Source organism: Miniopterus natalensis, chromosome 6, assembly GCF_054644295.1.
Source record: "Miniopterus natalensis isolate mMinNat1 chromosome 6, mMinNat1.hap1, whole genome shotgun sequence".
Classification (NCBI taxonomy): domain Eukaryota; kingdom Metazoa; phylum Chordata; class Mammalia; order Chiroptera; family Miniopteridae; genus Miniopterus; species Miniopterus natalensis.
In genome coordinates, this window is record NC_142086.1 from 25,565,328 (window position 1) to 25,571,288 (window position 5,961).

Here is a 5,961-nt window from a genome sequence, read left to right on the forward strand (position 1 = left end):
TATAATTTCCATGACCTTTAAAAATATTTGTCAAAACATTAAAAACTCACTCTCAAGTATGTTTAAAGAAAAAAAAATATATATATATAGCTAATATTTATTTTGTACACTGTACTTTCTTCTTTAGACATTTATACATTATACATTAAAACAATTCTTAACATTTAGAAACATTAAGAATTAAAGTGACTTATTTCTTTGTATAAAACATGTCAATAGTTTGACTAGTGCTTGCTTTCTGATCGTACTATATGGAGTAAGTGCCTTTCCTATGCCTTGTCATACTGACGTCAGGTGGCCCATGGGGATGCCAAGGGAGGCCTCAACCCAGTAGTCCAGGTTCTTGTCACCACACAAGAAAGAATTCAGGTTCAAAACAGAAAGACTGAGCAAAGCATAACAGGTTTATTTAAGTAAGCACACAAGAAGGAAGTGAGGACAAACTCAGAGAGCAAGTCGTCCCTACAGGGTCTGGGCGGAGGTTCTTATCAGCTATGGGTAAGGGGAGGGAACGGGGGTGGTTCCTAGTCTTTGGTTGTGGTGGTGGTGAGTGCAGACCATCCCAGTCCTTCCTCCCTGGATGGCGGCTCTTTTTTGGTTTTCTTGAAACTGTCATAGTGATATGGAGGGCAGAATGGCTTCAAAGCCTTGGTGTAGGGCAACATGGTTGCCAACTTTGGCTGAGACCAGATTTTGTTTGTCTCAACTGTTTCTTACCCCAGAAAATTGGGGGGACAGGTGTCTAGCCACAAGTTACATGTATAGTGTTCTAGCCTAGAAGGGGAGAGAAGAGGTAGAGCCCAGGGCCTCTGTTCCCTATGCTAGCTTTCCTGCCTCAACACTCCCAAGTTTTGATCAGCTTCCAACCTTATATCCTTTCTATTTATAAAGTCATGAACTATCTCCAAAGTTTCTTTAATGTGAAGTTTGTTGCCAACATCAATGCCTGATATCTTCCTCCATTTTATCACAACTACTTTTCTCATTTACATGGATAAATTTGCCTTTACTAAGTGCCTCTACAGTCTCTAAAGCTATTCTAGAATTCTGTTTACCCAAGATTTCAATTTTATTTCCAGCATTATCACTTTTTGTTTCCTTGCTTCATTTCATCTTTGTTGGACAATTCCCTGTTTTGATTATCCATCTTTATAAAATGTCACCTGAGTTTATCAGGGGAAACAAAGAAGCAATATTACTTAGCTTTGCTTTCTGTGTGTGAACTGGATAACAAACACACAGTGACCAATCACTGACAGACCTTGGAAGAAATGACATGATTGGTCACTGATCATCATGTGCATCTATTATTTACAGAGCTCTGTGGACTGATGAGGTAGCAGCCAAGTTTATGCTTTATGCGATTACTCAGTTAATATACTGTAGTAACTGAAATTTGAACTGTGTTTTTAGGGGGCTGGGGTTAGTTAACTAAACCGTGGTGAATGAAATTTGTTCATGTTGAAATTGCAAAGCTAGAACTGTTTGTATTTACTGCAACCAGAACTAGGCTGGATATTAAACTTAATCAGTAGAAAGCTTCCCTCATTGACCGACCAGGTGACTCAGCAGGGTTAACAACAAAAGGCTAACTTACAAATAAATGAGCAAACAAAATTGGAACAGACTCATAGACACGGGCTGAACAGACTGATGGGTGTCAGAGAGGAGGGGTTGGAGGACTAAGTAAAAAAGGTGAAGGGATTAAGATGTACAAAGTGGTAGTTACAAAATAGTCATGGGGATATAAAGTACAACATAGGGAATATAGTCAAGGATATTGTAATAACCATGCACGGTGCCAGATGGGTACTAGATTTATCAGGAGAATTACTTTGTAAAGTATGATTGTAGAACCACTATGCCGTATACCTGCAATTAATACAAAAAGAAGGCTAATTTACAGAGCACTTAGCTTGTGCCATAAGCCTCAAAAGAACCTGCAAACATGTACCAGTACCCAAACAAATGTAGAATATAAGTAAAAATATCATGCTTATCATGTAAATCCATATAGCTTCAAGACCAGTGCCCTAGTTGCCCCAACCATATGGACACACATAATCCAATCTTACATACAAATTCTGGAGTTCTCACTACTTCTCAGCCTCTATATCACATGCCTCCATCAGTGAGAGAGCTCAGTACAGAACAAATAATTTTATAGAGACCAGCATTCAACTGAAACTTTGAGCTCATTAGTCTCCCAATAAATAATAGCTATGAATAGTGCTTCTGCCTTATCTCCACAAAACTTGGTCTATGATTCTGTCAGTTTATATCTATTATTTTTGTGATTATCTATAAATATAGAACTTGGGACATTATCTAATCCCATCACACCATATTGGACTTTTGGTCCATAGAGCTCACATCTATTCCTTTAACTCAGAATCCTTCCTTATCTAATCACTTCATTATCTGCCACATGGGTTCTCTCTTCTAAATACCAAGGAATTCCCCCAAATTGTACGTAAATATTAGGTTCACTTTATATACAACCATAGTTATGTAAATTTCTTCTATTCATTTTCCTTCCATGGAGAAAAGAATAAACGACTTGAGAAAATGAAAAATTATATATACTAAATATACATATATATGTATATAAGTTAATTTATAAACATATATTTTCATATATGTAGTGTATCTAATATATATTAGGTATAAATATGATATATTTATAAACATATATAAAATTGTGTATGTGCTGAGAATTAACAAAGATTTAGAAAGGCTGAAAGAAAATTTTTAGCAAAGAAAAGTTTTAATAGAAGAGATAAAAGACATCATTCACCCAAACTACACGTCCTTTACATGTTTTTTATTTTTCTATAAAACAAGAAAATTTTTGTTTGCTTTGAGACAGATACTAAAACTTTGTGGGTATGATCCTCAGGAGGAAGAAAAGAAAAACACCCTAAAAAGCTTATTCTCAGTAGTCAGGAGCTAATGTTAAATTCTTTAAACTGACATTACCAGAGTTCAAAGATTGTTGTAAATGTCAGCAATCAAATCTACAAAGGATGTCTCTGAGGATGGGATTAGGCAGCAAACACATCCTGAAGTCAACTGTTAACCTCAAATATCATTCTATACTCCAGCAAAACATCAAGGAGATTAGAATCAAGGAAAAAACACACACTAATTGGTCCTTCCTAACAAAGGTCCGCCACAAATAGTAATTTAGACCTTCTATGAATACCCAGAAGAACTTATTCTCTGCCTGTGCAGCAATCTTCAGCTACAGACCCTTAGGAGACACTGCTTCACTTTGTGTGGCTGAGGAGGATCCACATGAAAGTGCAAAAGATTAGCAAAGACAGGCATTAGGACGTGGAGTTGGGAAAGAAGCAACCAGGGCTGACCTAAGAGGCGAGAATCAGCAAGTGCATCACTTCCAGGCTCAGAGCACACTGAGCAGTCCTATCTCAGTAACAGTCAGATGGGCACAAGCACATTTTAGAACCAAGTGACTCAACTGGAGGGAAGAATTCCCAGGGAATACGCTGAGCCACAGAATCACGCCATAAAGAAGCAAAACTTCTCACCAAAGCTTGAACATTCAGCAACAAGACAGCGAGAGTTAGTCCCCGAGCATGTACTTTTCCATGTGCAGAGGCCTGCGGTTCACATTCTTTATCTTCTCTTCTCTCAAATTAAAAGCAAAACATAACCTACACACACAAGCACGCTGTGCTTACCAAATGCTTTGTTAACACTCTGACCTTGAGCGGCGAGGTTTTTGGTTTTCAAAGGCAAAGCCTCCGTGAACTCGGAGGCTCTGAGGGGGACGCTGAATCTGAAAACACCTGCTTCCTAACAGTCCTAGGTTTTAGGAGTTTAATACGGCCAAAACAGTGTATTTGGTGACAGCGAAGTTTTCATTTCACTCGGGTGGTATGGATCTTTATTCTTCCTTCACTTTTCTACTCAAAAGGCATTTATTACTGACCTAAAATGTGGCAAGAGCTTTATTTTCTATTGATTAGGAATAAAAATATAAAGGAGAGTCCCTACCTTTAAGAGCTTCTATTCCAGGGGATCGGGAGTGATAAAGGGAGACGCAAGTAGAAAATTCCACGATCAGCTCTGAGCATATTAAAAACGCGAACTTAAAAGGTTCCAAGTTGGCCAGGGAAGCGCGCATGCGCAGGTGGTCCCGCAAGCAGGCGAGCGGGGGGCCGCGCGGGGCCTTGTGGGAGGAACTGAGGGAGAAAAATGGCGGACCCGGCGAGGGAAGAGGTCAGCCGGCGGCTCCAGCCCCCAAGGGGAAGATTCTTACCGAGAAGATGGAAATGACTGCCGTCCTGTCAAGAGAGAAAGGATGACCTCTTTAACGCAATTCCCACGTTCACAGTCAGTATCAAAAAGCCATGTTTTTATGCCGTCAACGGGCTGCGAGCCGTCTGCAGGCAGGTCTGACGCAGAACCAGAGGAAGGGAGCGGTGCGTTCCGGTGAGGCCGCCGACCCGGGCCCACGGCCGGGCACCCAGCGCAGGTCGGCCACGCCAGAAGCCCAAGAGGCGGCAGCACCAGCAGGCTCAGTGTCCCAGCGGGTCACAGAGGAACCGCGACATCTCCCAGCAACGCCAAACGGAGAAGTCTGAGGAGGAAGAGCCCCAGAAAAAATGAGTCTAGCGATACTTCTGAGGAGGACCGTTGTGAGGAAAAAGTGCAAGTGGCACAGCAAGCGTTTGTGTTTGGGCAGAACTCTAAGGACAGAATTAAGGTACTAAACGGGAATCCCGAAGCAGCTGACGTGGAGGATGCCAGACAGCGCCAATGGAGGCCAGCCGTTTCCTTCGGTTGGATCAGCTCCGGTTTAGACAACTCGACCGGTAGTGCCCAGGCTGCCGGGGCCGCTTGCAACATTTTTGTATTTGGCCAGAACCGGAGCGAGCGCGTATTGGGCCCCCTGCATTAAAGGAGGTCACTTCAGATGCCAACAGGGAAAACTCGGCTGTCACGCCCGGGCCTGAGTCCTAGTCCCACGAGGCTACCTCCCAGAGAGAGTCCCGGGTCCAATCAGCTGCCGCCTGCACCCCGGCGACATCACAAAGCGTTTGCTGGAAAAAGTGGAGGTCGTCACCGGCGAGGAGGCAGAGAGCAACGTGTTTCAGATCCAGTGTCGGCTGTTCGTCTTTGACAAGACCTAGCAGTCTGGGTGGAGAGAGGCCAGGGGCTGCTCACGCCCAACAATAAGGCATCAACTGACCAGTGGGCGTTACAGCCCCAAGTAGTGATGCAAACCCGGGTAGCCTGCGGCTAATCCTCAACACCAAGCCGTGGGCCCAGATGCAGATTCGCAAGACCAGTGAGAAGGGCATTTGCATCGCAGCCGTGGATACCGAGGACCAGGACATAAAGGTCTTTCTGATATGTGCTATATGTGCGGCCCTGCCCCACCGCATCCTGGCCCTGTGCAGCCGCGTGGAGCAGGAACAGGAGGCCAAAACATCTGCCTCAAGCCAGGTGCAGCCCCATTGAATGAGGATGACAGTCACGATGACAACGAGGAGGCAGCACTGACGATGAAGGGGACATAGCAGCAGGAGCTGGCCCCCCGGGAGCCTGCTGCTTTGTCCTCTGTCTACCCATCCGTCCGCCCCTCACCGGCAGCCTGGAGTGGAGGAGTTGGGGAACCACACTCCCCACTGGGTTGGCTGCAGTCCAGGTTCTCACTGCCTGTTAAGAAGCCGACTCAGGAACTGCCCAAAAGTGGTTTGGGACACAAGACCTCATCATATTGATGAGTAAAACAAAAAGAACATTTCTTCCCTCCCCGCTTTGAATTAAAATGGCACCTTAAGACTTGTCACAGCTTCTCACTGGGACTGGGACGCCTGGTTTCTGCACCCTTCTCATGCCACCGCCATGCCCGTGAGTTCTGCCACCTTTCCAGGCTACCAGGTGTGTCCCCTTGAGTGTAAGCACTTGCCCTGCTGGATGTTCTGCTAA

At 44.2% G+C, this 5,961-nt stretch overlaps 1 pseudogene; it reads left to right on the top strand.

The window, feature by feature from the left end:
• Window positions 1-251: 251 nt before the first annotated feature.
• On the top strand, window positions 252-5,549 carry LOC107541192 (ran-binding protein 3 pseudogene; annotated as a pseudogene).
• Window positions 5,550-5,961: the final 412 nt, after the last annotated feature.